This window comes from Neophocaena asiaeorientalis, unplaced genomic scaffold (genome assembly GCF_003031525.2).
Source record: "Neophocaena asiaeorientalis asiaeorientalis breed wild unplaced genomic scaffold, Neophocaena_asiaeorientalis_V1.1 scaffold133, whole genome shotgun sequence".
Taxonomy (NCBI): domain Eukaryota; kingdom Metazoa; phylum Chordata; class Mammalia; order Artiodactyla; family Phocoenidae; genus Neophocaena; species Neophocaena asiaeorientalis.
This window is the reverse complement of record NW_020174429.1, coordinates 1,999,112-2,022,811: the sequence shown is the minus strand read 5'-3', so window position 1 is coordinate 2,022,811 and position 23,700 is coordinate 1,999,112. Positions and strand designations below refer to the sequence as shown.

Here is a 23,700-nt window from a genome sequence, read left to right as displayed (position 1 = left end):
GAGGGCTTTCTGGGATATTGCTGCTGTGAATGAAGAATGTTGCCTGCCACATCAGTAAACAAGGGATGCTGCAGCCATCAAGCCATCGCATTACAGCAGCAACCCCACCCCACCCCCAACACTGAGCCCTAAAGGAACTCGGGGTGGAGACAGGATGCCTGCCACCAAGCCCTCAGCCACTGCAACCACACCCCAATGGTGCACTTTGAGGAGACTCAGGATGGAAAACACAGGATACTGGGTTTAGTACTGATCTTATTGTCAAAAAGTTCTTATATGGAGTGGAAACCTGCAACCTGTAACTTCAGATCTGTGGTCCTAATTTGGTTCCCTGGCACACACAAAATAAGTGGTCATGCCCCCTGCTCCATATTTATCTCAAGTCTTCTCTTTAGCTAGCTGTGCATCCTCAGTTCTGTCAGCCGTTCCACATCGAACATGAGACCCCTCACCATCCTGATTGCCCTTAATCTAGTTCTGGTTAATGTACAGTACATCCCTGTTAGGAGGGGCACCCAGAAGCTGGCAACTACATGTGAGTTGAGTACCATCTGGATTATGCAGGTGAATTAACATTTACAGAAAAAGGCACACTACATGCATTACTTAATTTAACTCTCACAGCAACTGTGAGACATGAGTGGGGTATTACTGTCTCCAGGAATAGAAAACTAGTCTCACAGAGGTTAAGTAGCTGCTATGGGCTGCACGTTTGTGTTCCCCCTAAATTTATATATTGAAACCCTAACTCCAATGGGACAGTATTAGGAGGTGGGCCTTTTGGAGGTAATTAGGTTTAGGTAAGGTCATGAGGGTGGAGCCCCCAGGACAGGATTAGTGTCTTTTTTTCTTTTTCTTTTGGCCTCACCGTGCAGCATGTGGGATCTTTGTTTCCTAACCAGGGATCAAACCCGTGCCCCCCTGCAGTGGAAACACAGAGTCTTAACCACTAGACCACCAGGGAAGTCCCAGGACTGGTGTCTTTACTAGGAGAGAAAGAGACTAGACCTCTCTTTCTCCACCATGTGAGGCTACAGTGACAAGAGCCATTGACAAACCAGGAAGAGTGTTCTCACCAGATACCAGGTCTGCCAGTGCCTTAATCAACAGAGGTTGGACTTCCCAACCTCCAGAATTGTGAGAAATAAATGTCTGTTGTTTAAGCTATGCAGTGTATGGTATTCAGTTATAGGAGCTAACTAAGAACAGACTAGGATAGTCTCTTTCTCAAATCATTCAGCTCATAATTATGGAACCGGAATTCAAAGTCAAGTCTGACTCCAAAGTCTGCTCTTTCTCAGAAAAGTTGGAAACAGAGCACTGTTTGTGGACAGGCTTGAAACAATAATCTAGAGATAGTTTTGATCCTGCTTGTGGAGAGGCCTCTAATAGGCACAGGTCCTTTTTGGCCCTTTAGGTTCTAAGAAGAGTCAGCACCCTGTAGATGAAGACTTATTCACACATGAAGTCTGTATTCAACTTGCAACAGAGAAAAGCTGCATGCCAGACATTGTAAACCAGCAGTTATAAAAAAACTCAACTTAGGAGGTTTAGAAAGACACCTGGTCTACCCATTTGGCTCCAATTTATGCCCTGACCCTTCTTTTCCTCCTGTTTTGTTGGTTTCTTTTTTTTCTTTTCTTTTCTTTTTTTTTTTTTTGGCTGCACCATGCAGCTTGCGGGATCTTAGTTCCCTGATCAGGGATTGAACCTGGGCCCACAGCAGTGAAAGCACCAAGTCCTAACCACTGTACCGCCAGGGAATTCCCTCCTCCTATTTTTAATGTTCCAATTTTTGTATTTCATGTGTTTTCAAGTCATTTTAAATATTTGGGGAAAGAAGAGTATAAACGAACTAACAAACGAATAATTAGCTCCAGCTCTTTCCCTTTTACTACATCATATCTGAACTGAGCTTTCCGGAACACAAGCAAGCTCGTTTAGCAGCCTGCCCTACTTACTGAACTTACAGTTATCTAATACCTTCTAGGATCCCTTTAATTTGAACCATAACTCACCCATTTTAAAAAAAATTTTCAGTCTACAGCATTTAAAAATCTTTAATCATACTTTTTTTGAATAGGTGATATGTTTACGAGGTACAAAATTCACAAGGTACAAGAGTGCATACAGAGAAAGATTTCGTCCTCCCACCCTGGTTCCCAAGAACCCAATTGCCCTCCTAAGAGGTAGTCAGATTTACCAATTTCTTCTTTATCCTTCCAGAGTTATTCTCTGAAGGCATAAGCAAATACACACATATGTATGTATTTACTTTCTCTTTTTTTAGACAAAAGTAACATACAATATGCTCTGCTTGGTTTTCTTTTTTCAATTAAAAGTATATCTTAGGACTTCCCTGGTGGCTCAGTGGTTAAGAATCCGCCTACCAATGCAGGGGACACGGGTTTAATCCCTGGTCCGGAAAGATCCCACATGCCGTGGAGCAACTAAGCTCGTGTGCCACAACTACTGAGCCTGTGTGCTGCACCTATTGAAGCCCAAGCCCCTACAGCCCATGCTCCACAACAAGAGAAGCCACCACAATGAGAAGCTCGCGCGCCACAGCAAAGAGTAGAGCCCACTCACCGCAACTAGAGAGAGCCCACGAACAGCAAGAGACTCAATGCAGCCAAAAAAAAAAAAAAAAGTATATCTTAGAAAGAATAAGTGTATCTTGGGACTTCCCTGGCGGTCCAGTGGTTAAGACTCTGTGCTTCCAATGCAGGGGACACGGGTTTGATCCCTGGTCGGGAATTAAGATCCCACATGCTGCACCGTGTGGCCAAAAAATGAAAGAAAAAAAAAGAATAAGTGTATCTTGAAGATCAATGGATATTAGGTTGTTTTCTGTCTTTCAACATTACCAAAAATACTGTATCAAAATACAGGAAGGAAAAATGGGCAAAATTGAAAGGAGAAATAGTTTACAATAATAGTTGGAGACTTTAATACACCTCTCTCAATAATAGAACCATCAGACAGAAGGTAAGTAGAGAGAGGACTTGAACAACACAGTAAGCCAACTGGCTCCAACAGACACATGCAGAAAACTTTACTCAACAACAGCAGAGTATACATTCTTCTCAAGTACACATAGGTCATTCTCAAAAATAGAGCATATGTTAAGCCACAGATTAAGTCTCAAAAGATTTAAATGATAGATATCATATAAAGTGTCCTCTCTGACTACAATAGAAGTTAGAAATCAGTAGAAGAAGGAAAACTGGAAAATTCACAGATTTGTGGAAATTAAACAATAGATTCTTAAACAACCCAGTGGATCAAAGAAGAAATCACAAAGGAAATTAGGAAATAGCTTGAGACAAATGAAAATAAAAACACAAAATAGCAAAACATGGATTCAACTATACTTCAATAAAAAATAAATTAAAAAAAACTTACAGGACCCAGTGAAAGCAGTGCTAAAGGGGAAATTTATAGCTATAAATGTTTACATTAAAAAAGAAGAAAAAAAAAGAAAAAAAAAAAAAAAGAAGAAGAAAGATCTCAAATTAACAACTTAACTTTACAACTTAAGAAACTAAGGGAAAAAAAAAAAAAAGAACAAACTAAACCCAAAACTAGCAGAGGGAAGGAAATAGTTAAGATTAAAGCAGAGATAAATGAGATAGAGTAGGAAAATGATAGAGAAAATCAACAAAACCAAAAGATGATTTTTTGAAAAGATCAACAAAATTGACAAATCTTTAGCCAGACTGACTAAGAAAACGAGAGAGAAGAGTCAAATTACTAAAATCATAAATGAAAGTGGGGACATTACAACCTATGCTACAGAAATAAAAAAGATTATAAGAGAGTACTGTGAACAATTGTACATCAACAAAATGAATATCCTAGATGAAGTGGACAAATTCTTAGAAACACAAGACCTACAAAGACTGAATCATGAAGGGATAGATATCCCGAATAGACCTGTAACTAGTAAAGAGATTGCATCAGGAATCAAAGATCTCCCAACAAAGAAAAGCCCTGGACCTAATGGCTGCTTTACAGGTGAATTCTAGGGACTTCCCTGGTGGTCCAGTGGTTAAGACTCCACACTTCCAACGCAGGGGACACGAGTTCGATCCCTGGTCAGGGAACTAAGATCCCACATGCCACACTGCCAAAAAAAAAAACAAAAAAAAAAGAGGGAGAGAGACCTGAAACCTACAGATCAGTATCTCTAATGTATATAGATTCGAAAATTCTCAACAAAATACTAGCAAACCAAATTCAACAGTATATTAAAAGGACCAAGTGGGCTTTATTCCTGGAATGAAAGAATGGTTCAGCGTACAGAAATTGCTCGATGTAATATACCACATTAACAGAATGAAGGGGAAAAAACTCCACGTGATCATCTCAATCGATGCAGAGAAAGCATTTGACAAAATTTAATACCTTTTCATGATAAAACACTCAACAAACCAGAAATAGAAGGAAACTACCTTAACATAATACTATTCAGCCTTAAAAAGAAAAGAAATTCTGATATGTGCTGTAACATGGATGACCCTTGAGGATATCAAGCTAAGTGAAAAAGCCAGTCACCAAAAAGGCAAGTACTCTATGTTTATAAATGAGGTATCTAAAGTAGTCAGAGTCATAGAGACACAAAGTAGAATGGTGGTTGCATTGGTGGGGTTAGGGGCAGTGAGGAAAAGGGAGCTAGTGTTTAATGGGTGCAGAGTTTCAGTTGGGGAAGATGAAAAAGTTCTGGAGATAGACGGTGGGGACAGTTAAACAACAGTGTAAATATACTTAATACTACAAAAATGTACATTAAAAAACGGTTAAGATAGTAAATTTTGTTTGTATCTTACCACAATAAAAATGTTTTTTAAATTACCAAAAAAATTACTGTAGTAAATATCTTTGTATGTAAATTATTTCACTTGTGTGCTTTTTTTTTTTTTTTTGGCCGCACTGCAGGGCATGCAGGATCTTAGGTCCCTGACTAGGGGATCAAACCTGTGTCCCCTGCAGTGGAAGCTCGGAGTCCTAGTCACTGGACTGCCAGGGAATTCCCTTGTGTGTGAACTCATATTTGTAAAATAGATTTCTAGAAGTGTATGTTGCAGTGTCAAAGGGTATGTGTTTTATAATTTTGAAAATATTGTCAAACTGTTGGTGATGCTGATGTACATGCTCTCCAGCAGTGTATGGGGCCTGGTCCCTACACCTTTGCCAACAGTGTCTCATCAAACTTTTTGATGTTCGCCAATCTGATTTGAGAAAATATTTCAGGGTAGCTTTCATTTGACTTTCTCCTGTTATGAGTTTTGGTGAGGTTTAAGAGCCATTAGTATTTGCTCTTTCTTTTTTTTTAAATTTATTTTTTGGCCACACCATGAGGCTTGTCCCAGACCAGGGATTGAACTTGCGCCCCCTGCAGTAGAAGTGCGGAGTCTTAACCACTGGACTGCCAGGGAAGTCTCAAGTACTTCCTTTTCAATTAACTGTTTCTATGTTGGGCAGTGGTATTTTGAACCCAAATGCAGAAACTTAGAGTTCATTTAAATGTCATTCACCTCTTTTTTTGTTCACTATTGTAGTTAATTGAAAGAATTTTGAATTCTAATTTTCCTACCCAGGCAAACTGGCTCTCTTTATATTTTTGCCAGTCTGTGGATCTGGTCTCTGGCCACAATGCCTGATCTTCCAACTGGGATTTCCTGAATTCCAGGGACATCCGGAGACTCTTTTTGGCTGTAGGGTCTTAAAGTTCAATTCTAACCTATAGTCTCTCCTTCCACCATCACCTCTCTTTTACCATAAAAATTCAAGTTCACAACTAAATCACCATAAAACAACCATAAAAATCCATTCTCTTTGGACTTTCCTGTTTATGTTGTTTATATTAGAAGGTGAACTCTTGGAGGTCTGAGTAAACTAGGAGTATAACGTTCAGTAACTTAAAAAAAAACACAAACTGTTTTGTATTATATTTTCTCAGGGGTAAAATGGAGACAACAATACTTTACTCACAGCATTGTGAAAATTAGGTCCAATTATGTATATATTTTGATATATTACATATATACACTTGTATATGTTTGAATACATGCACATATATTAGTTTTGTATATATATTGGATATATTCATGGATGCAAACTGTACAAATGCATAAAAATTGAAAAATAAAAGTTACATTTCCAGCCCAGTTCTTCAGACTTTTAAATAAATTGGAATTATGTTTTACATATTGTTTGTTAAACTTAATTTCATTTAACAACCTGTTGTGAAGGACTTTCCAAGTCATTAAATAACTTTCTATATCCTCTTTTTAAAGGCACGGTATTCTGTTGGATGGATGTGCCATAATGCATTCAGCCAATCCCCTGTCATTGAACATTTAGTACTTTGGTGATATTTTTCAGTCAAATACACATTTTTGCATACGTGAGCAAAGTAGGGGAAGCAAGTGGTGGACTGCTTGGTGTATTAGTTTGCTAGAACAGCAGTAATATAGAAGCATAAATTGGGTGTCTTAAACAACAGAAATTTATTGTCTCACAGTTCAGGAGGCTAGAAGTCAGAGGTCAAGGTGTCTGCAGTGTTGCTTTCTTCTGAGGGCTGTGAGAGAGAATCTGTTACATGCCTCTCCCTTAGCGTCTGCCAGGGTTTACTGGCAATCTTTCGTGTTCCTTGGCTTGTAGATGCATAACTCTGATGTCTGCCCTCATCTTCACATGGCCTTCTCCCTGTATATGTCTGTTTGTAAATTTCCCTCTTTTATAAGGGCACGTGTCATGTTGGATTAGGACCCATTCTAATGACTTCATTTTAATTTGATCGCCTCTATAAAGACTGTATCTCCAAATAAGGTCACATTCTAAGGTACTGGGAGTTAGAACTTCACTATATGCATTTTTTTTTGATGGGGGAGAATAATTCAATCCATAATACCTGGTGAAATTGTTTATTATTTATTCAAAAAATGTTTACTACGTGCCTATGGGAGCCTTGGGCTATGCCAATAAACAAAAAATCCCTTCTTTAGGGAATTCACATTCCACTAGCAAGGAGACAAATAAACAGATGACTATACAATGTGTGGAGGGGTGATTAAAAGCCCTGTAGGAAGATGAAGGAGGGGAAAGGATGGAGAGTGCTGGAGTCTGGGGACAGGAGGTGAGGGTGGGGAGGTGTTGCTATTTTATGCAGGGCGAACAAGGAAAGGGTTGATAATATCATATTTGACCAGAGTCTTGGAGGAGATAAGGAGAAGTGGTCTAAGTTAATTATAATTTGTTTTACTTATTTAATTGTCTTCTTCCACCAGAATGTAAGCTCCTTGAAAGCAATAAATAATACAGCTGATCTATAACATGCCAGTGTCTAGATCCATGTGCGGCATTTACAGGGCACGCAATAAAATATTCACTACTAAAAATAGGGAAAAGAGTGGTCCAAGCAGAGGGAACAGTAGGTACCTAAGGCCCTGAGCTGGGAGCATGCTTGGAGCAGCTGCAAGGAGGCCATTCCAATTAGGTCTGACAGTGAAATAGCCACAAGTGGAGATGAGATTATAGTAGTGGGATGGCTTTGGGATTGAGGCATATTGTAGGGCTTTGCAGGCCATTTTAATACCATTGGCTTTAATACTGAATGAAGTGAGAAGCCACTGGAAGTCTTTAAGCAGATGGGGGACATGGTCTGATTTATGGAGATGGAGGGAGGGAATTATGTTTAGAACCTCAGAGAAAATCAGAAACAATAATCTCATTCAGAGACTTGCAGTGTATTTCATTCTCTGGGTAAACCTAGTAAAATTTCCATTATTCCATAGCCAAGGCCATTTGATCGCATTGGGAACCATTTATTACTGAGGGGCCATGGTGGCATTTAGCACCTCTGGAATAACTTTTTGTTGATTTAGTTCAGTTCTATTTGTTTCTTGGTTTTAACCCTAAAGGAAATTTCAATTTTGCAGGTATAAATTTTATTATTAAGATGTTGAAAATACTGGCCCTGCTCATCCAGAAAATGGTTAATTTTTCACCATTTATTTCTTGAAAAGCTGTTTCCTTGGGGCTGGATACCAGGTTGTGCTGACTGTTCTTGTTCTTCATGGCAATTTAACCCAGTTTTTAATTGTATAATGCCTGTTTCCTCTTCTAGACCTTCAGCTTCTTGAGGTCAGGCTCAGCCCTGAAGCACAGTGCACACAAAATTGCTAAGTAAATATTAGCGGAATAAGTGAATGAATGAACAAAATGGACATCCTAAATCAGAAGCAGCAGTCCTTGTTTTAAGTACCTTGCTGGAAAGTCACTGAGTAGTGAGGAGGATGAGGTTACGCAGGACTGCAATTTCAGATACCAGACTGTTTCCAATGACTCACTTGACACTTCATTGCTTGAATGACTTTCCTATGGAACTCAACATGTTTCCAGATACAGCTGGTTTTTATAATAGTCTAACCAAAATGAGCTGGGAAGTGAAGTATAATTTTTTGTGCATTTTCTGGTTTACAGTTTCTTTCTAAGTAGCATGGATATTTGTACAGTCCCAGATTGGGAATGTGTTGGCAAGACAGGTAGCCATTTGGAAGTTTTGTTTTTAATTATACCTTTTTTTTTGTTTTTTTGGCTGCGTTGGGTCTTCGTTGCTGCGCATGGGCTTTCTCTAGTTGTGAGCGGGGGCTACTCTTCATTGCGGTGCGCAGGCTTCTCATTGCGGTGGCTTCTCTTACTGTGGAGCACAGGCTCTACGCACGCGGGTTTCAGTAGTTGCAGCACGCAGGGTCAGTCGTTGTGGCACGCAGGCCCTAGAGTGCGCGTGCTTCAGTAGTTGCGGAGTGTGGGCTCAGTAGTTATAGCTCGTGGGCTCTAGAGCACAGGCTCAGTAGTTGTGGCGCATGGGCTTAGTTGCTCTGCGGCATGTGGGATCTTCCTGGACCAGGGCTCGAACCCGTATCCCCTGCATTGGCAGACAGATTCTTAACCACTGAGCCACGAGGGAGGTCCCTACACTTTTAAATTTTTGAATGTATTCATTTTCCATTACTACTACAAAAAATTACCACATATTTAGTGGCTTAAAACAACACAAATTTATTGTCTTATAGCCCTGTGGGTGAGAGTCTGACTCAGTCTCACTGAGCTAAAATGAGGGTATCAGCAAGACTGTTCCCTTCTGAAGGCTCTTGCAGATAATCTGTTTCCAAAGCCAGTAATGCCTGGTTCTCACATTGAATCACTTGATCTTCTGCTAGAGCCATATTTATGACTGATGTTTTCTGCCTCCCTCTCACTTTTTACTTTTGTGATTACATCGGGCCCACCCAGATAATTGGGGATAATCTCCCCATTTTAAGGTCATCTGATTAGTGACCTTAATGCCATCTGCAACCTTAATTCCCCTTTGCCATGTAAACTAATATATTCATAGGTCTTGGGGGATTAGGATGTGGACATCTTCAGGGTGGCCATTATTCGGCCTGCCAGAGGGAATAATTTTAAATTTACAGAAGAGTTGCAAGGTACAGACAGTTCCCGAATATCCTCCTCCTAGTTTCCTTAAATGTTAATCTTATATAACCATACACAATTGTCAAAACTAGGAAATTAACATTGGTACAATATCCTTAACTAAAGTCCAGACTTTATCTGGCTTTCATCAGTTTTCCCACTATTGCCTTTTGTGGTTCCAGGATCCAATCCAAGATACCCCATTGCATTTAGTGGGAGGGTGTTTATGGCCTTCTTGTTAGTGTTTCTGCAATAACCAGACACTGAAGTAGTCAAGTCAAAGTTGTCATGATACTTGTACAGGCAGTATTGAAAGTTGCAGACCAAGGGTAATACTTTTCACATTACATGTACAATAAGTAGTTTTCAAAGGACTGCTACTTCAACTAATGCATTACATATTGTTAAAACCATTTCTATTATTATTTTCTGATTTATGATGTTTTCTTAGCAACATTATGATATTTGCCTAGGAACACTGGTTTCTAGTGAAACTTTTTATTTAAAGCCATGCAAAAAATACAAAAGGTAGGGAATATTAAATTTCACAAATAGGATTGCCTCAAGGTAGAATAAGTTGCTTCTTGGTCTATCAAGAAAGTTCTGAAGAGATGCTCACAGTTTTTGCTAGGTCACTTTGGGGTAGGAAGACTGTGTGATTTTTGTATAGGCAAAATTAAAAAGTACTTTGAGGTGGATTTGGTGCCTGACTCTCTTTTCGCTATAGTAATTTAAAAATAAAATTATACATGTAATTCATATTTATTGCAGAAAAATTAGAAAACATGTAGGAAAAAACTATTTTTAATCATGCATGGGGACTTCCCTAGTGGCACAGTGGTTAAGAATCCACCTGCCAGTGCAGGGGACAAGGGTTCGAGCCCTGGTCCAGGAAGATCTCACATGCCACAGAGCAACTAAGCCTGTGTGCCACAGCTACTGAGCCTGCGCTCTAGAGCCCGCGAGCCACAACTACTGAGCCCGCGTGCTGCAACTACTGAAGCCCGTGTGCCTGGAGCCTGTGCTCCGCAACAAGAGAAGCCACCAAAATGAGAAGCCTGCGCATTGCAACGAAGAGTGGCTCCGCTCACCACAGCTAGAGGAAGCCTGTGTGCAGCAACGGAGACCCAATGCAGCCAAATATAAATAAATAAATTTATTTTAAAACATGCATGACCTCATTTCCCAAAGATAATAATTGCTAATATTCCTTTAGCCTTTTTCCCCTTGGGCCATATATACATAAGTATTATAAATATAATTTATTTTTGAAAATGGGTAATACTGTACATACCATTTCCTCTCAATATATCATGAACACATATTCATAGCATTGTTTACAATGGCTGCATAGCCATAAACTATCTAATTTCAGAACATTTTTATCACCTCATTTTTAGCTAGGCTTCTCAGGTATCTTGTGTTTTTGTATATTTTCCTGTAATTATTCTGCAAGTTCAGGGAACTTGTTGGCAATAAAAGTTGGAAAAGTATATGTAAGACCTCTTTGGTACTTTTCAGAGTGTATTGGCACATACTGTTCATATTAAGGAAATAACAGTGATATCTATCTCATAGCGTTATTTGAAGAAATAAAGTAACAGTGAATAGCACATAGAAAACAACCCATAATGTGAGTTATTATTACTGACGTCGTTAGTAGTCCTGTATGGTTAGTATCATCATGATCCCGTATATGTATTTTAGAGGATGAAACTGGCTGGAGAGGTGAAATAAGGACCCAAGGACGTCAATCTGGTAACCTCAGCTCATTTGACTTTAAATTCCATACTTTTGCCACTGCACCACATTGACACTCTTTCCTGTTGGACCTGTCCTTTCTGACAGTATTGCAGGCAATTCTAGATCTGCTATTCTGCCTCCATCAAACTTTATTTTCCTATTTCCCAATTCTTTAGAGTCCTACAAGGAACTGCCTGACTTTGGGGTGATTATTGTGCTGGAATGAACAGGAGCCTTAATGAAGTTAAGTTACCAGAACAAGTGCTGTAGGGTGAGCCAGGACTGCAGCACGTAGGTAAGAAGGTTTAGCAGCTTCTCAGTTTTGCCACGCGTCTTTGCGGTTGCCCTGGAAGCGCAGGCGAGCGGAGAAACGCTGAACGCCGGAAGCACTTCATTTCCCAGAAGTCCGCGCGCCGCGCGCCACGTGACCGCCGGCTAGAGCGCGCCGGGGCTTTCGGTACCCTGGGCGTTCTCCGTAGCTTCCCTCTTCTCTCCCCGCCCCTGGGCCTCCGCACTGATCCTGTCCGGGCGGGAGCCGAGCCGGAGTCGGAGCCGGAGCCGGAGCCGGAGCCTCAGAGACGTGGAAACATGGAGGCCTGAGCCGGTGTGCGCCAACCCGGCTGCGGCGGCGACCGCGGCTTGTTCTGTCCCCTCTGCCACCCGTTCGTCCGTCCGTGAGCTGGAAGCGGATCTCCCCGCCGGCTGAGACAGGTGGGCTGTGGCGCCGCCCCTGGCAGCGCGGCCCTGGGAGCCGGGCGGGGCCCCCGCCCCTTGTCAGAGCGTGTTTGGGGACACCCTCCCCTCCCCCGGGCAGAAGGGTCCCTTCTGCCAGCGGGGGACGGGGCCACGAGAGCTGCCCCCCACTTCCAGGATTCAGTGGCACTTAGAGCCGGGAAGTGAGGGGGTGTGCTAATCAAGAGAGTGAGAAGGGCCTCAGTCCGAGTCTGGTGTTGGGAGTTGGTCGTGGCGTGGGGGATACCAAAGAGCAAGTCGTTGCTTCGGAAGATGGGGTTGATGTGACAAGTGGGCGTGTGATGGGCAAGGTGAGCAATAATATTGATTGTTTTTTTGACATACAAATTTTTATTGAGATGTAATTGACATACCACAAAATTCACCCTTTAAAAGTACAATTAAAGTATAACGCGGTGGTTTTTTTGTTGTTTTTTTTAAACTCAGTGTTTTTTAAAAACATTTTCACAGGGTTGTGCAACTGTCTGATTTAAGAACATCTTTATCACCCAAAAAAGAAAACTATACCCATTAGAAGTCACTCCTTATTCTCCACTCCCTGGCAACTAGCGATTGTGTTTTAACTGAAAGGCGAGAGGGTGGGAAGTTAGATCGGGTGTTTGTGAACAGTAGTGAGTTAATAAAGCTGATAGGATGAAAGTACTGAAATAGAAGGGATGGGATGATTGTAATAGGGCCAGCAAAGGGGTACACAGGATAGACTCGCTAGGGGGGCAGATTGAGCAGGATCCTTGAAAGCTGGAGGGAGAGATGTGTAGAGAGAAGGTGCTGAAAGATATGAAAACACCGGTGTGTGTGTGGAGGCGGTGGAGAGGAGTGCACCCTTTCAGATGGACCCTGGCTTTGGGATGATGAATTGAGGGCTCGAGAGAGGAACTGGAGGTGGAAGGGAAGGGGATCTATAGTAATAGGTGAATGGTTGCTGCTGAGCATGGAAGTTATGAATAATGTAGATTTCTTGAATGGTTATCCTGCTTTGTATTGTTTATCTTAGATAATTTTCTCTGCAACTCAGAGACAGACTGGGCAAGTATAACTATTCCCATTCTGCAGATGAAGAATCAACCTTTTAGCTGTTAGGTGACTTCCTGAAGCTCATTAGGTTAGTAAACAGGGCAGAATGAGTGGGAATGAAAGAATTGATGCACGTGGATTAAGTGGCAGAAAATTGAGATGGGTCAATGTTACAGGAAGGAGTTTCAACTATTAAACATATTAAGAAATCTATATTATTATAAGTAGGTCGAGGACTTTGTTTTTGTAACTTTTAAATTTGGAAAAGCTCAACCCGGGATAATGTAATATACCCCCACGTACCCATTACCCAGCTCTAACAATCAATAACTCAGGCTAATTTAGTTTCATCTATGGCCCTGAATTCCTATTCCCAACTCCATTTCATTTGTAAATATTTGAGTATATGTCTCTGGAAGATTGAGTCACTCTCTTTTTAATATACCCACAATATGATTGTCACACCTAAAAAATTAATAATAAGCTCTTTATATCTAGAAGGACTTATTTTTTAAAATGTGGTATCCATTTGATACTGAAGAAGCAGTGCAAACATTTTGATGTTTGACTTCCTGAAAAATACAGTTTGTTTCCTGATTTTTCCAGTTAATCCTGTTGTCCTGACTGTTCCATTTTCTTGGTTAATATGGTTCATCCTTCTGCAGAATGCTTGAAGAATTGTCACTTTGGCTAGCTCTTTAATGGATGGAGTTTTGTGAGGGCAGGAGAAAAATAGAAGTGAAATATACCACAAAATGCACAAATAACTTATATCTCATACTGCTCTAAGTATTTGGGCAATTTGATTATGTTTCTCTCCAGATGATTTCACATATTGTTAGACGTTTTTTAATGTGTGTGTATTAGTTTTCTATGACTACTGCAACAAATCACCACAAATTCAATGGCTTAAAACAATACAAACTTATTCTTTAAAAGTTCTGTATTTTAGAAGTCCGAAATGGGTCTCACTGGGCTAAAATCAGTGTGTCAAGCCTGTGTTCCTTTTGGGAAGTTTCCAGGGGAGAATCTGTTTCCTTGCCTCTTCCAGCTTTTAGGGGCCGCCACATTCCTTGGCTTGTGACCCCCTTCCTCCGTCTTCAAAACCAGCAGCATTGCATCTCTCTGGCTGTTCTGTAGTCCATCTGACCACAGCTGGGAAAGGTTCTCCACTTTTAAGGACCCATGTGATTAGATCAGGCACACCTGGGTAATTCAGGGTAATTTCCCTCAATTTAAGGTCCTTAACTTAATTACATCTGCAAAGTCCCTTTTGCTATGTAAAATAACCGAATCACAGGTTCCATAGATTAGGATGTGGACATCTTTGGGAATTGTTATTCTGCCTATCACAGTATGTTTTGGGATATTTTGTTGAGACTTAAGAAAATCAGTGATTTTGTTTGCTGCTGCAAATGCAGTGTGTCCTCTTTCACTTTGTAGTAATGGGAATAGTTAGTGCTGGAGAGGACTGTTCCATGTTCCTTTTAGTGACTGTAAACAAATATGTGGGAAATACCTGTGACATTTGTAGTATAGGCTTTGGTAAAATGAGACCTTTAAAAGTGATTAAATATAAAAACAATGTAATAACGTGTAAAGTTTTTCTGTATTTTGTTTCGGTCTTTTATTTCATATTCATGTTTTTTAAGTATTGTTTACTTGTAATCAGAGTGTATATAATGCTCAACTGCTACTTGAAGTCACAGGACACTCTGGCAATGACGGTTCCCATGCCCAGAGTGAGAGGGCAGGGGCTCTGTGTCCCAGTGGGTGATGGAGGCACCTCCAGTTCAACAGGAAGACTCAAAGGGAGAAAAAATTTTCAGGAAGAATGAGCTACTGTGAGAGTTGGGCTTGAATTCCCATCTAGAATTTTCCGTATGTGACTCAGCTGGGCGAGGGCGAGTGCTGTGGGCCTGCAAAGCAGAGGGGCAAGATGGCTGTTACTGCTCTTCCTCTCCCAGGATGGGGGAGAAGACTCTGAATCTTAGAGGTGGATTTCAGGAAGTCCTGTAGTTGGTATCCTGCTTCCTGAGGGGGTTCCACTTTCCAGCTTAGCTCTCAAGGTCTTGACTGCCTTGGAGCGTGAAGGTCTGGTCTCTCTGATGGTGGTGTGTTTTAGCTTACGGCTTCCAGTAAACATAATGGGAATTGTTATATATCTGTGCCTATTTTTAAGCTTATTTTCCCTACTAAGGTTCTTAGTTGAGCTTAATGCTTTGAACTTCTTAAAAACTGCTTGCAGTTTTAAATTATACTCATGTTTGTCTATTTGTAGACAAAGCAATCTAATAGGGCTGAAAACAACTTTACAGATAGCTCTTATTTACTGAAAGCTGTTTTTTTTTTTTTTTTTTTTATTAAGAAAGTTTGGTCAGTACTTTTTGATGTCTTCTCTAGTTTTTGTTACATTCTTTAAAAATGCAGACACCAGGTGAGGGGTCGGGGGTGGGTGAAATGGGTGAAGGTGGTCAAAAGGTGCAAACTTCCAGTTATAAAATAAATAAGTCCTGGAATGTAATGTGCCACGTGGTGACTGTAGTTAATAATACTGTATTATATGTTTGAAAGTTGCTAAGAGTAGATCTTAAATGTTCCCGTCACAAGAAAAAAAAATAACTGTGTGTGGCGCTGGATGTTAACTAGACTGATTGTGGCAATCATTTTGCAATACAGTATATACATATATTGAATCATTGTGTTGTACACCTGAAATTAATATGTTACATGTGAATTATATCTCAATTAAAAAATGCAGAAACCAAAAGTGGCTGTAACTCTCCAATAAGAATATTGGAAGAATTAACAACAGTTTTTTTGTATGTCAAATGACAGATAATAAGTTTTCTTTTTTAGATTGAGTCAATCACTGAATCTTTTTTTTTTAATATTTATTTATTTATTTATTTGACTGTGCCAGGTCTTAGTTGTGGCACTTGGGATCTTTGTTGTGGCATGTGGGATCTTTAGTTGCGGCATGCAGGCTCTTAGTTGCGGCATGCATGTGGGATCTAGTTCCCTGACGAGGGATCGAACCCAGGCGCCTTGCATTGGGAGCATGGAGTCTTAACCACTGGACCACCAGGGAAGTCCTGAAGTCAATCACTGAATCTTGACAATTATTCCTTCAAAATACCTTTTGCAAACCCTCCACCTTACAATACTTTCAAAGCCTCCTGTGTCAGTTAAGATTAGGTTTGTCTTTGAGCAACATACCGTTGCTAGCTTGAACATGTTGTTAGTTTGTTTCTCATGTAAGAGAAGTCCAGAGGTAGACAATTCAGGGCTGGTATGGTGGCTCTGCTGTCATCAGGGACCCAGCCTCTTTTCCACCTTCTTACTCTGTCATCTCTAGGATATGGCCCTTGATTTCTGGGTCCAGATAGTAATGTATGGCATGTAGTCAGATAAATGGTCTGGCACCCATAGGATAGTTCTGGACTAGACTTAGGTATTTTGAAATCATCAGTGTATTGGGGAAGAGTTCACTGGTCTAGAAGGCTGAGGGATGTATGCAATTTTATAGTTACAGTGGGCAAAGTAGAAGACATGCCCTTTAGTAAGTCTCCCCATCAGGCATCAGCTTGCTTTCTGGCTTTTTTTGCTTCCCTCCCTACTCTAGCCATGTTGAGCTTTTTTCAGTTCCTTGAATGGACCCTGCCTGTTTTTCCTAATCCTAGGCCTACACACATGCTTTTCTCTTACTTTGAAAAGTTTCTTAACTCCACACCCAACCAGGCCAGTCCTTCAGGTCTTAGCTTTTTTTAAAATATTTATTTATTTGGTTGTGCCGGGTCTTAGTTGCAGCAGGCGGCCTCCTTAGTTGCAGCTCGCTGGCTCCTTAGTTGCAGTACGCAGGCTCCTTAGTTGCAGCACGCAGGCTCCTTAGTTGTGGCATGTGAACTCTTGGTTGCAGCATGCATGTGGGATCTAGTTCCCTGACCAGGGATCGAACCCGGGCCCCCTGCATTGGGAGCACAGAGTCTTACCCACTGCACCACCAGGGAAGTCCTAGGTCTTAGCTTTTATGGCATGACCTCTGGGAAGCTTTCACTGAGTCTTGAATAGTTGCCATATTATAATTTCATGTTGCTTTATTTGTGTCTCTTACTCAACTGTAAATAAATTCTATCCTTCACAGTTTTAACCCCGGCTCTTGGTATTGTGCTGGCCACATAGTGGGCACTCAGGAAATATTGACGGAGTCGTTGTGCTTACATAACCAGTGTGACGGAGCTTGGGTATTGCTAGTTTGTTTTTTCAGCCCTGTACTATTCTTTGATATTTGCACATTGAGTTGTATGAATCAATGATTGTGAAATAGTAAAGCACATTCTCTCCAATGTATTTAAAAGTTAATATTTCTACTTAAAGTAATACTTGCAAATTGTTAGAAAAGATAATAATTTATAATAATGTTATAGAAGATCAGCAGTACCCTGCCTTACCTGTCCTTTTTAGTCTGGTTCCCAGAGATAACTGCTTTTAACTGTGTTTATAAGTAATATGTCTAAATGGCTATTTTGTGATTTATCAATTTTAGGTAATACCTGTTGATGCCTGTTGTGGTAGATGAGCCTCTTCCTCATTCTCCCCCTCTTCCAGCCCTTGTAGTATAGATACTTAAGAATTCTTGATTAATTCAGTGTTTACATTATCCTGACTGCATAAATGTCAGTGCTGAGCTGAGTTTACCTTGCTTCCCCGCCCCCCTCCCTATTTGCTTTATTTTTCTGTGAACATATTACTGATTTTTACCAAATACTTTGGAAGACCTGTGGGGATTGGGACCCAGGAAGCCGATGCAAGATGTTACTCTGGCTACTGCTGTTGCCGTGACAGTGAATTGTTTTTCATCCTCTCCCAGAGGCTTCATTGTCTTTGTTAATGAAGGTAAAGTACAGTCTCACACCTTCACAGTTCCCGACTTGACAGTGTCTTAACTTAATGCTCCTCTGTTTTGTTCATGCTTTCTGTTTGGAACTCCTGTTACTAATCTATTAAGACCTTCTAAATGAATTTTTTTTTTAACAGTACACAAAATGGCTTTTATTTCACATCCACTCATCTTTCAAGTAATTACACAGCTTCTATATTATCACACAAGACTGCCTATTGAATTTTTAAATCAGTTTTTAGTAGTTTCAAGTATCTTTCCTTGTTCTTTTTCTTTTTTTTTTGCGGTACGCGGGCCTCTCACTGTTGTGGTCTCTCCCGTTGCGGAGCACAGGCTCCGGACGCGCAGGCTCAGCAGCCATGGCTCACAGGCCCAGCCGGACCGGGGCACGAACCCGTGTCCCCTGCATCGGCAGGCGGACTCTCAACCACTGCACCACCGGGGAAGCCCTCTTTTCTTGTTCTTTGATTATTTCCTTGACATCTTGTTCTTGGTTCATGGGAACAATGTGGTATAGTGGTTAAGAGCATGGTTTCTGCACCCAGACTGCCTTAGCCTGAAACCTGGTCTGTCACTTTCTAACTCTGTAGTCTTGGTCTTGGGCAAGTCGCTTAACCTTTCTTTGTCTCAGTTTATTCTTCTAGGCCAAGGGTTGGCAGACATTTTGTGTAAAGGGCCAGATCATAAGAATTAGGCTTTGTGGGCCCAGAGGCAAAATGAAGAATATTTTGTAGGTACTTGCAAAACAAGGGAGAAAAAATTTCCTCAAGTTTTTTAATCGATGAAATTAAAAATACAATACTAATAATGGTTGAGAACTCTTTTTTTGGTAATAAAGGTTTTCTGATGAGAAGAATGAAGTCTCTTGGGGGAGAAGGGATAGCATTTTACTTAATTGGAGTTTAAAGTTACTGTTTCCTATCATCAAAATTGATCATAAATGTTCCTGTTTAATGCTGATTTGTAATGAGATTTAATGTATTTCACCTTTGAATATATCTTTTTACATAGATAAGTATTGCCAAATACTGATATCAATCTATGAACATATGGTTTTTTTTTTATTTTTTTGGCTGAACTGCACGGTTTGTGGGATCTTAGTTCCCTGACCAGGTATTGAACCCGGGTCCACGGCAGTGAAAGCCCGAGTCTTAACCACTGGACCACCAGGAAATTCTCCCAGTGGTTTTAATGAGCGTATTTATTGCTTGGAAGACATCTATAGAATTATGTTAGATTCATTTCTCATATTTACCCTTTAGCAAATCATTGCATTACCAACTAATCACTTCCAATTGAGGACTACGTGGAACTCCTCGTTGCACAGTTAAATGGGTTTTGAAATGTGGAAAGTACTTTTGTACTTGTACTGAGGTCTGAAAAATGCTGTTGGAACTGTAGTTTGACTTTGGAAAATATATCTACTGCATACTTGTGTGGGAGTAGAGGTCTCGAGTCTTATTTTGATTTTTGACAGCATCAAAAGTGTATAAAGGGGCTTCTCTGGTGGTGCAGTGGTTGAGAGTCTGCCTGCCAATGCAGGGGACATGGGTTCGTGCCCCGGTCCGGGAAGATCCCACATGCCACGGTGCGGCTAGGCCCGTGAGCCATGGCCGCTGAGCCCGCGCGTCCGGAGCCTGTGCTCTGCAGCAGGAGAGGCCACAACAGTGAGAGGCCCGTGTACCGCAAAAAAAAAAAAGTGTATAAAGCAGCTTGACATTACCTGTGATTCAAACAATGTCAGTTGTCCTTGAAATGACTTTACCTCAGTATAGGTTTTACAGATTTTTAAGTGCTGTTGGCCTTCTAATTTTAGGTTGAATTCATTGAGAAATATTATCAAATGTGCAGCAAAAACTAATTTCCAAAGCCATTCGGTGTCCAGTAACAGTGGTTGAGGGGGTTCTTCTTGTTCAGAACAATTTCAGTCTCAACCCTGAGCTTGAAAAATTTAAATAAAACTATACCATTGCTGAGCCATTGTATTGTTGTGTGGTAGAACATATCAGGATATTCAGTTTTTATTTCTGAGAAAAATTTTATGGAACTGATAGTTAAGTTCCTGAGAGTGGATGAAGTTGGCTGTTGACACTGCTGGTTCAATAACACATCATAGATTCGAATATTTTTATGCAGAGTACCTGCTGATAGATAGCATAATGAACACTGTAGGCTATAAGCACCTTGCATTTAAGAAATATTTATGTAATTTACTTAAAAATAGAAATAATAAATCCACATGTTAACACAAGTAACATATTTTTGTAAAAAAAGTATATTTTGCAAAGTAAAATAAAATTTTGTAAACACCTTGCATTTTCATAAGATTTGTAAACTTGTCCAGCTAAGCTTTTTTCTGCTCCACACGTTTACCGCCATCTGTCATTATTCATCTTAGCAGATGCCACTTCAGGTTGTACTGAATTAGTATTTTCTCAACCAATTTGGAAAACATTCATGGCTGTAATTGTTCCTTACAGGCTGTTCTTGGAGCAATTATTTTCACTGAGAGACAAGTCTTAAAGATGTTTTATTTTCTCTGGACACATTTCTTTGTCTGCTGTAATCAAACACAATTTAAATCATGATTGGTAAATGACTTTCCTTGCTTGGTTAACAAATGAGCCATTCAGAATCTTACTCTGGTTGTAGCCTCATTTTCATTTTTTATTTTTGGGAAGACGTTTTGCTTGTGATGAAATGCCTTGTTTTAAATTTTCTAATTTTCTTGATTGTTGCTCTGATGAGTTGGAAGTGAGTGCTGTGTGGTAGGGCATGTCGTGTTATTACCTTAGTTGGTAATGTCTACCTATCTTGTATTCTTCTGACATAGCTACGATGATATTACATGATAAACATAATACTTCGATATCTAATTAGATAAAAAAATCTACACTCCACTGTGACTTAGAAGTGTGACATCACAGTCTACTTCGTTCTTTTTTTTTTTTGGCCACGCCTTGGGGCTTGTGGGATCTTAGTTCCCCGACCAGGGATTGAACCCAGGCCCCAGCAGTGGAAGCACAGAGTCCTAACCACTAGACCACCAGGGAAATTGCCCTTTGTTCTTGCTTTGATATGAGAGATATTTACTGGTAATTAAAAATGCAAAGTATGGCAATATGCCTGACACTTGAAATGCTGTCATTGTCACATGTGTCCCTGAGATTTGCAGTGCACTGAGCAGCAGTATAAGGGGATGAATGCACCACATATAGTCTCTGTAGTAACTACTCAGCTCTGCTGTTGTATCACGAAAGTGGCTTTAGTGTGTAAACAAATGACCATGGCTGTGTTCTAATAAAACTTCACTTGTAGACACTGAAGTTTTAATTTCATAGGATTTCCATGTGTCACAAAATACTGATTTTTCTTGACCACTTAAAAATGTAAAAATCATTCTTCATGCAGCAGGCTGGATTTAGCCCTCGGGTCATAATTGCTAACCCGGTGCGGATTAAAAGACTCAATATGTGTCAAGCACTTTGAATAGGACCCAGGGACATAGTAGGCTGTATAAATGTTTGCAGTTGTTATTGTTAGTTTTATTATCTCCCTGAGGATATTAGTTAACATTTTTTTCTTAGAACCATCTGTTTTCTGATTAATTTCTTTGGTTTCTTTATTTCACATCGGAGGCTTTCCTCGCAAGTCTAATCATTTTTGGTGGACCACTCTTAATTTCAGACTGAGAGTCCCAGTATTGAGTGAAAGCTCTGCATGTGAGTGGATTTTGCTGAGTGGTGAGCATTGCTGTAGATGGCAAGCCAGCTTTTTAAATGGGGAGAATCCCAAATGTCTGTATCTTTTCCATGGTTCCCCCTTCATTTTCTCTTGGGAAGAACCCTCCAGTCTCCTGCTTTGGAGGCTGGGAAACCCACTGTGTATCTGTGCAGCAGGCCGACTTCAACTTCGTTCCCCTGTTTTTATCCTCTGCCTCATTACTCTCTGCAACCTTGGCTTCAGAGTCCAGAGTCTCTTCATTCAGATTTCTTCAGAGTGCACGTACATGGTTTCCTACTCGGGGGGAAAGACTCACAGACTTGAGCCCCCTGCCTTGCCCAGTCGTTCATGGTGCTTTTCTCCAGTTCTTTCACCTTCCCAGGGTTCCATGGGATGGATTGGCTTGGAAGTTAGGGTCTCCTTTGGCAGGCAGGTATGTTGGGGGCATCCTCAGCTCCGCCAGTTCAGTTACTAGCACTCTGTCACCTTTCCATCTTTCACACCTCCTTTGATCTTATACTTGTGGGCTTACATCTTTTTATTTTCATTGCTTTCATTTCACTGCCGTGGAATACCCAACTGTACTTAATATAGCACTCGGAACATAGTAACCTTTTAGAGAATGTTCCATTACTTGGACTAATGGCACCTGTGGTGTTTTAACATGTCCTTTGGCCAGTGATCACTGCCCACTATTTCTCTGGACTCCTGTTTCAATGATGAGGTTTCACTCTAAAGTTTGTTGAGTACAAATGTGTGTGTGTGTATGTTTGTGTGTGTACACACACATATATACATACAGGCGATTCTGGGATATAGTTTGTGATTTATGGAGTCTCAACTTAAGTCAGGACAAAGTGCACTAGGGTGTCATTTGTATATTTTGAGGGTGTTAAGACAGAATTTGGTTATTACGGATTTTCAGATCCACTAATGTTTACTTTCCAGCTAAGATACGTTAAATCAGGAGACAGTGAATCAGTACATATAGAAGAGGAAGGAGATTTATTTTATGTATATATCAGATATTTCACAAATTAAATACAAAATATTGAGCATATCATTTCTTGTTCATAGTGTTCTTTTCACTCATGATAGTAAAATTGACTTGGAATAATTGATCTGAAGCCTTAAATAGCAGTATAAGTCAGACAGCAAAACAAGGCGTTATTTGAAGGGTAGTTAAATTATAAATGAATGGTGAAGATAATGAGTGCTCTAGGACTGTAGAGAAAAAAGAGTGCTCACACTATGCTTAGTGAGTAGGGTTTCAGGTTCTGTGGGACAGGTGTGTGGCGGGGGAGGCAGGTGTGAACAGGAGCAGAGGAAGGGGAGAGCATGCTGGGTGTTGAGAACGTGGCTTGCCTTACTTTGTTCTGGTACTTTTTTGCAAATTGCGGCTCACATACAATTTGTATCAAAATCGCTGAGGATGCTTTTTAGAAAATGCAGATGCCTGGGCTCTGGCCTGACATTCTGAATCTTTGAGGTGTAAGCATTTGCATTTTTATCCACATGCTCCACAGGTGTTTTTTTATGTACCTTGAAGCTTGAGAACTACTGGTTTGGAGGACAGTTGGAAATAAAGTTGGAAAGCGAGCTTTCAGACTGTGGAGGGTCTTGAATGTCAATATTTGGCTTTTCATGTAATGAAGAATCATTGAATATTTTTGAGCTGGTTAAGTAAAATGATGGAAGTGGTAACTTCACAAATATTAAAAATAGATTATACTTGACCTTTTATTTGGCTAAACATGCCCTGTGCCAGGTCCTTTACTGAGTGCTTTGCATGTGTCATCTTGCTTCATCCTCAGAAAATATGAGTTGTAAGTAGCAGTGTTTTTCTCATTATGCAGTAGGGTTTGATAAGTGGTAAATGGAGATTCAGGCTGAGTCTACAGACTTAGCAGGGTCTGTCTCATACTAGAACCTTTGGTCTTTTTTTGTTTTAAATTTATTTCATTTATTTATTTTTGGCTGCACTGGGGCTTTGTTGCTGCACGCGGGCTTTATCTAGTTGCAGTGAACGGGGGCTACTCTTCGTTGCGGTGCGCAGTCTTCTCATTGTGGTGGCTTCTCTTGTT

General features: G+C 40.4%; 1 protein-coding gene across 3 annotated transcripts in view; it reads left to right on the top strand.

Moving 5' to 3' along the window:
- Positions 1–11,649: 11,649 nt before the first annotated feature.
- Positions 11,650–23,700, top strand: part of DYM (dymeclin) — a 375,649-nt gene continuing 363,598 nt past the window's right edge. The window contains exon 1 of one of the 3 annotated variants that reach the window (XM_024756784.1): positions 11,650–11,937. The gene's annotated coding sequence lies outside the window, so the exon portion shown is untranslated. Of the gene's footprint in view, positions 11,938–11,982; positions 12,270–23,700 lie in introns of those variants that run through there. The other 2 variants (XM_024756785.1, XM_024756783.1) reach the window with 2 other exon arrangements.